At 36.3% G+C, this 12333-nt stretch overlaps 1 protein-coding gene across 1 annotated transcript in view; it reads right to left on the bottom strand.

Moving 5' to 3' along the window:
- Positions 1 to 11862, bottom strand: part of LOC107552231 (5-hydroxytryptamine receptor 1F-like) — a 14347-nt gene extending 2485 nt beyond the window's left edge. The window contains exon 1 of the mRNA XM_016234077.1: positions 11709 to 11862. The gene's annotated coding sequence lies outside the window, so the exon portion shown is untranslated. The remainder of the gene's footprint in view (positions 1 to 11708) is intronic.
- Positions 11863 to 12333: the final 471 nt, after the last annotated feature.

Raw genomic sequence — 12333 nt, 5'->3', positions numbered from 1 at the left:
CATGATAATGCACGGCCCCATGTTGCAAGGATCTGTACACAATTCCTGGAAGCTGAAAACATCCCAGTTCTTGCATGGCCAGCATACTCACCGGACATGTCACCCATTGAGCATGTTTGGAATGCTCTGGATCGGCGTATACGACAGCGTGTTCCAGTTCCTGCCAATATCCAGCAATTTCCAATATCCCCCCCTTTTAACAGCAACTATATGCAATATAATATGGGGAGCTAGTCTTTATCATTTATTTTCAAATGCTTTAAATGCATCTGTTTTATTGTTAAAACTTTGTTCCAGACCTTTAATCTTAAACTAATAAAAATCTGAATTATTCCATTTAAAACTGAAATCGCATTACCACCAAGAATAAACAAATAATTTCAACATTCATGGTTTGAAAATTATTTAATCCATTTTTCATGTTACAACTGTCTTTCTATTTCAAAAAATGTTAATTACATTAAAGGGATAGTCCACCCAAAAATGAAAATTCTGTCATTAATTACTCACCTTCATGTCATTCCAAACCTATAAGACCTTCGTTCATCTTTAGAACACAAGTTAAGATATTTTTGATGAAATCTGAAAGCTTTCTGACAATGCATAGACAGCATGGGAACTACCATGTTCAAGACCCAGAAACGTAGTAAGGACCTTGTTAAAACAGTCCATGTATTCTGAAGATGAACAAAGGTTTTACACGATTGGAATGACATGACGTTGAGTAATTAAAGACAGAATTTTCATTTTTGGGTGAACTTTCCTATTAAATACAATATATAATTTTAAGTTGAGAAAAAAGACAGAATTCTTCTGTGATGTTCACTGTTGGACATTGTTAGTGGACAAATTAAATCATCTACTGAATGCTCTAGTGGCCATTGCTGAGAAAACACCCCAGTATTTTTGAGGTACGTCCATTTCAAATGTAAACTCCAGCAGTCTATTTGATACAATTTGCTATGCAGTTTTTAAGGTGGCAATTTTGTTTGCTCGCCCCCTTGTCCAAATTTACCACCTCATATGAGCACAAGATGGTTTTCAGCATTTCACGGCATGTTTAAAAATATGCCGGGTACATTACTTAAAAGGTACTTATCACTTTTTGGTTTTCTCTTTGGGGTAATAGGATTTATGCTTATGCATGCCAAGCCAGATGAAAGCATTTTAAAATTTTTACTATTTGCATCACTGCTGGTGAAGCTGTAATCTGGCCTGGCGGTAAGATTCTGATAACACTGAGAGACGTTGGCGCCGCCCTGTCAATCTAATACGCTCCACACAAGTTTTGGTGATTCATTTTTCACAGTGCAGTGGAAACGCACCACTGAGCACATTGACTGCTCAAAAAGCTTGGAATAGATGGCCAACCATTTCTTTCTCAATGCTAAGCCATGCTAGTCAGTGTGATCTTAAGATCATCCCAGCAGCTATTTTCTCCTGCCAGCCATATTTCTCACTTCCTACAGTTGGTTAGAACAGGATCAGACTGTGCTAATCAGGCTGTTTATTAAACACTATTAGCACTCTGCCCTCTAATGATATTTTTAAGATTAGCACTATAAATACAGCTTTACATTGCTTTGGCTATAAACGGTGGTACTGTTCCAAAAGTAGTGAGCTGTCTTGCTGTCTGTTTTTTGTCCTTGTAAAGAATAAACTCACCAATTTAAAATACGTTTCATAGGAACCAACTTTATACATCATACAGGTAGCACTCCTCACACAGCATGCATAAAAGCCTCCATTCAAAATTGATTCTAACAGACTTTGGTAATACCATGTTGCTAAACTAACACTTTGATAAGGTTGCTTTCACACTTGATTCCAAAACCGAGTTCAACAGGGTTCACACTGTATTTTTTTGGGTCTGAACTGTATGTTTGTGTCATTAAAGCAGTAGCTTTGGACATATGGTCATTGAGGAAAAAAATTAACTTAAATGATTTTAGCAAATGGGTGCAATATAAAAAAGAGGGAAAAATTTAAGGGGGTCTGAATACTTTCCGTACCCACTGTATATATGCAACCTAAAACCCGCCAATACATGGTAGACCAATAACTGATATTTTGAACTGATATACTGCATATGTGTGGTGTAAAAATGAAAATTTATGTTAAAATTAAGGATAACAAAGGCTGTGACAAAAACCTTCTTTAAATGCTTTTAAATGATTTTATCGGCAAATCAGTTTTTAAAAATGACTGATACCGATAACCATAAAGATGCTTCTTAATATCGGCGCCGACAATCAGTTCACCCCTAATACATAACATGCAGATTTTTGTATATGTTGATTTAATAAAGTTGCATATATAACATACATGCAATTTTTATTTTATGCACTTACATCTTCATCTTTATCAATCATAAAAAAGACCAAAGTGACAGAACCCTGACAAATCTACCCAGATTCTATTTTGTCTTATGAGTAACATATGTGACCCTGGACCACAAAACCAGTCATAAGGGTAAATTTTTCGAAATTGAGGTTTGTACATCATCTGAAAGCTGAATAAATAAGCTTTCCATTGATGTATGGTTTGTTAGGATAGGACAATGTTTGGCCGAGATACAACTATTTGAATATCTGGAATCTGAGGGTGCAAAAAATCTAAATATTGAGAAAATCGCCTTTAAATCTGTCCAAATGAAGTTCACTACAATTTTGATCCTCATCCAACTTTCTTCGCCTTCATGCATTTAAAGACCATTTACTCGCTGTACTATTAAACATGAATTTCTTGAGTATGTAGAAAAAAATATTTATTTCCAAATAATACGCAAGATAAAAGCCATATTCTACTAAAGAAAACAAATCACAGGATCCATTCTAGGTGCGCATCAATAGGGACTATATATCTCACACCAATAATTTTTTGATTTACACTCTATTAAAAGTATTTGCATATGTGATATGCCTTGAAGACTTTTAAATCCCTGCCTGGGTTACCTGCTAGATGGCAATTCCCTTCCTCAGAGAATCTCAAAAGACCAAAGATAATTGCGAGTAGTTTCAGTGAATATATAAGCGTTGGAAGGTCTCACAATTCCCTCCCAAAGGACCTACTCTGTTAATTCACTGAGCTCTAATATGGTGCAGCAGATTCGTCACTGTTTTGTTGGTGCTGCGGCTACATCAGCCTTGACACATGTTCCCAGTATAAAATAGCAAATCAGAAACAAGTAAACAAATATGGTGATTCAGAAAACACACATGTGAAAATGCGGGAATAATTTGTTTTGTTATGTGGATGCATGAGAAATGGTTGTTATTCAAATCAGAATGAAGCCAGGTTGGAGGGGAGGGGTTGAAAAGTAAATGGATTAATGAAAAGAGCCGAAAAGGAAAGTCATTTCAGAGCAAGAGCAAGTTATTACATTCTGATAAAAGATTCCGAAGCAAAAGAATCATGCACAATAACACCAGCACTGTATATTAAAAAGTAAATAGGGTAAATTTTGATGTCATACTGGCACCCCACCATTTCTTATCACTTTTTAGAGTCGGAATAATGCTCATGGATGATACCTGACTGCCTGTCTGTTGGGGCTGGGAGATATATAACTAGAATTTAGCCAAGCACATTATTTACAATCAGTGTACTAAGCACTAATTGTAAATAGTAGATGGATGCCATTTACACTAAGTCCAAGTAGAGTTAGATGCTATTGTACTACACTGTATTTATAGCAAATTATTAAACAGTATGCAATAACAACATGGTCAGTGTATATTTATTAAAATCATAAATGGATGCTGCCTGATTGGGACCTTATTGTCTCTGTCCCTAAAGCCTAAGCCTACACCTACCCATAACCCTAATCATGCTGAACCTACTGTACAATAGGTGTCTTCATACGTCTTGAAAGTGAGCCACAGTTTTGAGCATGGTGACAATATGAGCTGCACATGTAGCAGTTGATCTGCCAGTCTGCTCAATGCAAGGACACCACATCCAATTTCAATTTATTAAATGCCTATTAAATACTTTATTTCCACTATTACAGACATACAGGGCAGAGTTAATCCAATTGCCTTTGCCAATAAGATGGGTGATTTACTTTTAATAGACACTCAGTAAAATGTATTTTTCTGATATATTTTTAAAGCTTTTTACTAAATGATCGCAACAAAGCACAATGCAATACCCATATAAAAGTATTCAGCAATAAACAGCAATATTTACCAACACATAACACATGAAAAATGATAGCATTCCCTGCCAAATGCAAAAATGAATCCTAGCAGGACCAAATTCAAACCGGTGGCTTGAAGGTAACGGAAAAAAGGTTTGAGGACAGAAACAACTAAAACGCAGCTTCTCGTGGTCATGCGCTACACTAGTTTAATGCAGTGGCTGTAGCTAGCAGTAACCAGGTGAGAGTTGTTTAAACTAGTGCATTTGGCTATTCACATTGACGTCAATGGAAAAGGAAAGTCATTTTAGAAGAAGAGCAAGTTATTACATTTAGATTAAAGATTACAGAAACTTTTTTTTTTGAATAGCATGCAACAATGGATTATTCACAATAAGACAGGGCCGTGCATTAAAAAATGAAAGAGCATCAATTTGAAGTATAGCTACACTGACTTCCAATTCCCCTAAAAGAAAGTTTTACATCCCAAGGTCTGATGTAACCATCTGGAAGTTGGAATTTCACTCAGCACTCTCTCATTTTTGACCAAAATAAAGAACTTTGCATTGGAGTAGGCTACATAAATCTTATGCAACACGTCTCGAGAGGTAATGCGATTTTTTGCTATCTCTGCTTCAGAGAGCAAACAACAACAGACTGTCACGGAGAGATATCAGAACACATTGCCAGATGCAGAATGACTGAAGATCTGTCCTTCTCAAACTTCCAGCACTGAATGTGCCAAAAAGCCTTCTGGGTGATGGACTGGTGATCGCACTTCAGGCTGGAGTCAGTCTGGTTGCAATTATATTCCTTTGAAGGAATAATGAAAATTTACTCACCCTCAGGTCATCTAAGATATAGACGAGTTTGTTTGTTTGTTTGTTTTTATGGGAACAGAGTTGGAGAAATTTAGCATTCACTTGCTCACCAATGGAATGGATATTCTGCAGTGAATGGGTGCCGTCAGAATGAGAGTCCAAACAGTTGATAAAAACATCACAATAATCCACAAGTGATCCACACTCTATAGTCCATAGTCCATAATGTCTTGTGAAGTAAAATGCTTTGTTTGTAAGAAACAAATCCATATTTAATGCATTTAAAATTTCAATTGTTAAATTAAATGGTTACAATACAAGTCCTCTATCCATAATATTGCTTTCTCCAATTAAAAATTTATCTTGTCTGAATCAGGAGAGGAATATGCACAGATGAAAACAATTCTAAACAAATATGTTAATAGGTTAATTTTCATGCGATGGACTTTTTTTCGGGAAGAAGCATAATTATGGATTATAATTGAATTGACACTTTAACACTAGAACCGCGAGAGGTCGCTGTATACCTAAAAGCGCCAGCGGGTGCATTTTACCCATGCACATGGCAACTGTATTTATATGGCTAAAGAACATATTATTTCACTGTATTATGCTACTGTCTTCACAAAGAAGTGTCTAGAGTCATGAAATGATTATGTCTAGTCATCAACTATATTTTTATCCTGTTGTTTTATGTTCAAGACTTTTTAATGCAGGCTACACTAATCCATAATGGTCAGTAGCCTAAACTAAAAAATTAAAAAAAAAAGCCTGCACTGACAACGGAAATTAGAAGGTAGTAGCCTAAATATTTGGGTGGTTTAATAGTATAATACAATGTCATTAATCAATATATTAAGATAACCCATGCTATGAATGACTAAAACAGCCTATAGACAATAATGAGCAATAATTCACCACACCGCATAGGATGATTCGATGACAAATAAACTAAAAAAATAAACGATATGGCAAGACAAAAATTTAATAATTAAACCAAAGTTTGAACAATTAGAGTAGGCTAAAACATGTAAATATGATATCTGGATCACTGTCAGATGAGCCGTCAGATGCTGAGCCGACCCAGGACGCATAACTTAGGCCTACCATCAGACTCTCCATCACTCGTGGCATTTAGTGTTTCTAATACCTACCATAAATCGCCTTTTTTTGTCATTTTGACTTTATTTGTGAAACTCATAACTGCTAAATCAGTGAGTGAAAGGCGTTGCCTAGAAATGTACAATGTTAAAACATAAGCGGCAAGAAAATGACAGCGCGAAAATACATGCGTTATATAGGTGGGTAAATTTGACCCGCTGGCGCGTATAGATATAAATGCCCGTTTTTTTTATCTGGTTTTATCTAAATAATTTTTTACAACATTGGATTGTAAATTACATAATTTTAGTAAAAGTCAATGACTGGGAGACTTGAATGTTTTATTTTAAATCTGTTATGTACATTTGAAAAACAGCCAGGGGTAAAAAAATTAACACGGTTCTAGTGTTAAAATGCTTTTCTTAATGTATTTTCACTTTACAAGATGCTAATTGATGGACTGCAGTCATGTAGATTACTTGTGAATTATTATGATGGGGGGGGGGCGTTTATCAGCTTGGACTCTCACTGGTGGCACCCATTCATCACTCAGGATCCATTGAGTGGTGTAATAGCTACTACATTTCTCCAAATCTGTTCCCATGAAGAAACAGATTCATCTGTATCATGGATGGCCTGAGGGTGAGTACATTTTTAGCAGATTTTCATTTTTGGGTGAACTATTACTTTAATACTGCTCAAGGCACTACTACTCTATCAAAATTCATGTCTTGGGCAAAAAGAACAAAGAGTATTAGACTCAGCCTGGTGCGGTGGGACTGTCTCTATAAAACCTGCTAAATGAAGCCATGGTGTGAATGTTTGTACACATAGGGCCACCTGGGTCACCTACAGGTATCATCCGATCTTGATTCAGATGGAAGTCAACAGATGGAATGCTTCTGGGCACTGAAATCTTTATAGACACGATCACAAGATCATTACAGGCTGTCTGACCACATGGCCTCAATCAATAACGTCGCACTCTCCTGAAATGAGTTGGAAGCGCATCAAACACAGTCTTGTCCTTCACCTTCAGAAACAAAGCGGAATTGCCTTAATTTGCGCAGCTGACGGTTCTCAATGATGTCCAATTAACTCAAGTGTGTGAGGTGCTAAATAAGGGTTTCTTATGTTAAGTTTTGGTTACATCAACTCATGGTCAGTGGATTTTTCTGGGAAATATCAAAGCTAACCATTTATTAGTTATTCTGACATTTATGATATTTAGGATTTAAATCACAATAAAAACGGCCCAAACAAGCTATTTGTAACAGATGAGAATATATTTCATTTCAATATTCAATTAATTAAGATGGAGACAAACAATAAAATAGACACAGCAAAGCAATTAAATATTTCATTATACGTCTCCACATATTTAATGCAATATTAGAAGATATCACCTCATGGCAATTTAAATAAATAAAAATAAACAAATCCCCCTTTTCAAACTCGTTTATTTGCTCACCAAAAGCACCCCATAGGAGATTCAAGCAATTATTTTGCTTCTTAGAAGGAATTTCATTTTGTTTTAATTTCACTGTTTACTTGGCTCGCGGGATATTTCATACTCCACTACATGCACAGTCACACTATCAAAACCCCATTCTTCATCCAGTAATTGAATCTCCATTGGGTGTGCATTCAGAGAATTAATGAGAACTAAATGTCAATCATGTTGTGCCAAAGCAGTGTCTGTTGGTGATTGATATCTTCAGGAATCAAGCGAGAGGAGTTGGTGTTCTACTAGTCTGAAATCAAAAATCAGTGATATTTGGTCAGAATGATACCTACCATCATGCTCCATTTTATCAGCCCTGTGAATATCTGTTTGTCATGTTGTAGATACCTGCTATATCACTCCACCACCAGCAGTGAGGTGCCATGCTTAGTCATATAAAGACAACTACCAAAAATGTTTTTTATTTAATGGATATTATATGATATTTTTTATCTTTTAAAACGATTTCCAACAGTCACACAAATATCAGTCAGTATACTCATATTACTATGATTATTATCATCATCACCATCATCATTTGAAACTCTTTATTTTGAACAGTCTGGCAAATTGTAATCAATATCTTTTATAAATGGCCTTGTATGCACATAATAATGGCTGAAGTACAGTGGGGAAAATATTTATTTGATCCCCTGCTGATTTTGTAAGTTTGCCTACTTACAAAGAAATTAAGGGTCTGTAATTTTTATGGTAGGTTTATTTTAATGCATAGAGACAGAATATCAACCAAAAAATCCAGAAAAAACACATTATACAAAGGTTAGAAATTGATTTGCATTTCAGTGAGTGAAATAAGTATTTGATCCCCAAGCAAAACATGACTTGGTACTTGGTGCAGAAACCCTTGTTGGCAAGCACAGAGATAAGATGTTTTTTTTGTAGTTGGTCACCAGGTTTGCACACATCTCAGGAGGGATTTTGATCCACTCCTCTTTACAGATCCTCTCTAAATCCTTAAGGTTTCTTGGCTGTCGTTTGGCAACTCGAAGTTTCAGCTCCGTCCACAGATTTTCTATAGGATTGAGGTCTGGAGACTGGCTAGGCCACTCCATGACCTTAATGTGGTTATTCTTGAGCCACTCCTTTGTTGCCTTGGCGGTATGTTTCGGTCATTTTCATGCTGGAAGACCCATCCATAACCCATCTTCAGTGTTCTGGCTGAGGTTCTCGTCCAAGATTTTACAGTACACGGCCTCGTCCATTTGCCCTTCAATGCGGTGAAGTCGTCCTGTACCCTTAGCAGAAAAACAGCCCCAAAGCATAATGTTTCCACCTCCGTGCTTGGCTTTAGGGATGGTGTTCTTGGGGTCATAGTCAGCATTTCTCTCCCTCCAAACACGGCGAGTCGAGTTAATGCCAAAGAGCTCAATTTTGGTCTCATCTGACCACAGCACTTTCTCCCAAGCCTTCTCTGAATCATTTAGATGTTCTTTGGCAAACTTTAAACGGGCCTGTACATGTGCCTTCTTGAGCAGTGGGACCTTGCGGGCGCTGCAGGATTTCAGTTCATTGTGGCGTAGTGTGTTACCAGTGTTTTGTTTGGTGACTGTGGTCCCAACTGCCTTAAGATCATTAACAAGCTCCTCCCGTGTAGTTCGGGGCTGATCCCTCAGCTTTCTCATGACCATACTTACCCCATGAGGCGAGATCTTGCACGGAGCTCCAGACCGAGGCCGATTGATGGTTGTTTTGTATTTCTTCCATTTCGCACCAACAGTTGTCTCCTTCTCACTAAGCTTCTTGCTGATGGTCTTGTAGTCCATTCCAGCCTTGTGCAGATCTACAATCTTGTCTCTGACATCCTTTGACTGCTCTTTGGTCTTGCCCATGGTGGTGGGAGAGGTTGGAATGGAAGACAGATTGTGGGGACAGATGTCTTATACACCTAACGAGCTGACATTAGGAGTAACTTCTTAAAGTGGCAGGGCTATTCTGTGTTCCACATGGGCACATAAGCATCTGTGGGAGCCAGAATTCTTGCTGGTTGGTAGGGGATCAAATACTTATTTCACTCACTGAAATGCAAATCAATTTCTAACCTTTATATAATGTGTTTTTTCTGGATTTTTTGGTTGATATTCTGTTTATATCCGTTAAAATAAACCTACCATAAAAATTACAAACCCTTCATTTATTTAGTGTGGAAACTTACTAAATCAGCAGGGGATCAAATAAATATTTTCCCCACTGTATAAGGAACAAAATGTACCTGACTGGACCTGAATAAAACATGAGACAACGTAAGGCATCTGGCTATAGGCCAAAGGGGCAGGACAGGCAAAGATAAGGATGCCGCTCAGTCTATTGATATGCACTGCATACATCAGGCTCTTTACTCATCTTCAAAACCTAAAAACAAACTTCTGAGACAAATTAGTAATCATAACTTGCATTCTCATGTGCTGCAGATGTAGGTCTTTGCTTTTTTTTTTAAAGAAGCTCTGAAATACCATTACAATTTATCATGCATTCAGCCCCAGAGCTGTTTTTTAATTAATTTTTTTATTTTTTCGCATCACAGAGAGTCACAGCCACAGCTCAGAAATAACTTCACGGGGACCACCAAAACAGCGTCAGCTCTGTTGTTTATATTTTCAAAGACATGTTGATGAATCATACAGTCTGTCTCTACATCGTTATTGTTTTCTGGGGGAGTATTTTCCCTGCCTGATATGCAAGCATTCCCCTGGTGTTCTGAATATACTTTTATTGCATATTTCCATTTTCCTGCAGCTAAAATGTCTGATTTGTGGGGACCCTTAAAATACTTACATTTGTATAAGTACCTTAACCAGTCTTATCCTTTAGCTGAATACAAATTGTGTAGTTTTTTTTTCAAGACATGGAAACCTCAACTTTAATTAATTTAAAAAAGTATTTATTTATTGTATTTTATATAAATACATACACATGCATGTATATATTTAAGAAAAATATGTTATGTATATATATTAAATATATTTATATATAATATAAATTATTTGACTATAAATATACATGTAAATACATGTAAATATTTTCAAAACATATAGCTGTATGTGTGTGTCTTTATATATACATAATAAATATGCACAGTACACACACATATATTATGTAAACAAAAACATTTATTTTGGATGCGATTAATCACGATGAATCGTTTGACAGCACAAATGTTTACATAAAATGTTTAAAAAAAATAAAGAACATGGTATGTATTTGATTAAAGTATTAATATTTTCTAAAACCCCATGTTGAAGAAAATACATAATTTATGTATTCTGATGTAAGCCACGCAACTGCATTTTAAGCCCATTATTCAAGTTAGTAACGTCTGTCTGCACTTATTTAATATAAATAATAATTTTATATATAGACCTACATTAAATAATGGAATAATTAAACATACACTCTTAGAAAAAAAGGCACAAAAAGCTGTCACGGGGGCAGTACCATTTCAAAAGGCTCCATACCTGACCGTAGCCTGCATATTAGTACCTAAAAGGTAACAGCCCAGTGACAGCTTTTGTACCTTTTTTTTTTTTTTTTTTCCTGAGAGTGTATTTCTGAGAGTGTATTTTAATGCATACAAATGAAAGCAGAACAATTGCAAACAATTAAATGACTGATATCAATAATTGAAACAGGACTAGAATGTACACTGAATAGACAGTCAGAAATAGCTAGAATATACAGAAGATAGAAGCTAAATAATTCATCATATGTCATCATATTCTGGCTTCTCTTGGACTTAAACCATTTGGGAATTAAGGATCCTTGTGCTCATACTGTGCTTTCGTTGTCTGGTTGGAGCAAGACATTCTCATGGATTCATTTACTGCTTGAAGACTAGGTACGTTTAAATTAAAAATGGGTTATTCAAGTTAGTAAGATGAGGGTAACGTCTGTCTCTACTTAATCAATATAAATAAAAGCTATAAATCAATACAAATAATAATTATAAATACATATAAAAATAGTTCAATTATAAAAGTGCTATACATTTGCATCTATCTCTATCACACACACATTCATTCACTAAAACAGTATATTTCCGTTAGCCTACGCTTCATGAGACGCAAATACACCTCAACAAACAGGTGGTCAAAACCTCTTTTAGTAATTTGACTTAAGTACTTACGTTTAGTGATTCGGAAGTCTTCGCTTCAGCACGGTTTCCCTGATAAAGAATTCCCTACAGCTGATGGAAATGACGGAGCTGCGCGCGACTGCTGTAGTTCAATGCTTCTGATGAGAGCGCGAGAGATTCATCTAGTGCGTGGGAGCGCCTGACAGCTGCTTAATGAGAGGGAAGCACTGCTTTATGATCGAGTGAAGAATTGCTCAGCGATTACATCGACTGAGTCCGGTTTAACGAGAACACGTGATACTTTAATGATCATTTTCTACTGCTTTTTTTCTTTTCTTGTTCTTTTTCTATTAGCCTACTATGTGTTTATTTTTCTTTTCTTTTTAAGCTCGGTCAGCGAGGGGAAATTGCTTTCTTAACAGTGTCCTAAACAAATTTACAATGTATTTGGACATAGTGTGTTAAGATAAGATATATGTGTTGTAGTGATCATTGGGTCCTGTGGAGGATTGGAGGATGCTATCCAAGGTCCTCCAGGGTGGTTCAATAGGCTATGATTCATTTTCAGCCAGAAAACCTGCAATCTAGCTGTTATGTAACCGGCGAAGCTCAGATAGACATACCTCAACAATCAGAACAGATCCCGCCAAATATCAGCACACTCAATAAATGAAAG

Source organism: Sinocyclocheilus grahami, unplaced genomic scaffold (genome assembly GCF_001515645.1).
Source record: "Sinocyclocheilus grahami isolate Dianchi unplaced genomic scaffold, SAMN03320097.WGS_v1.1 scaffold443.1, whole genome shotgun sequence".
In the NCBI taxonomy this organism is placed as follows: Eukaryota; Metazoa; Chordata; class Actinopteri; order Cypriniformes; family Cyprinidae; genus Sinocyclocheilus; species Sinocyclocheilus grahami.
The sequence above is the reverse complement of the archived record's forward strand: the minus strand, read 5'-3'. Positions and strand labels throughout refer to the sequence as shown.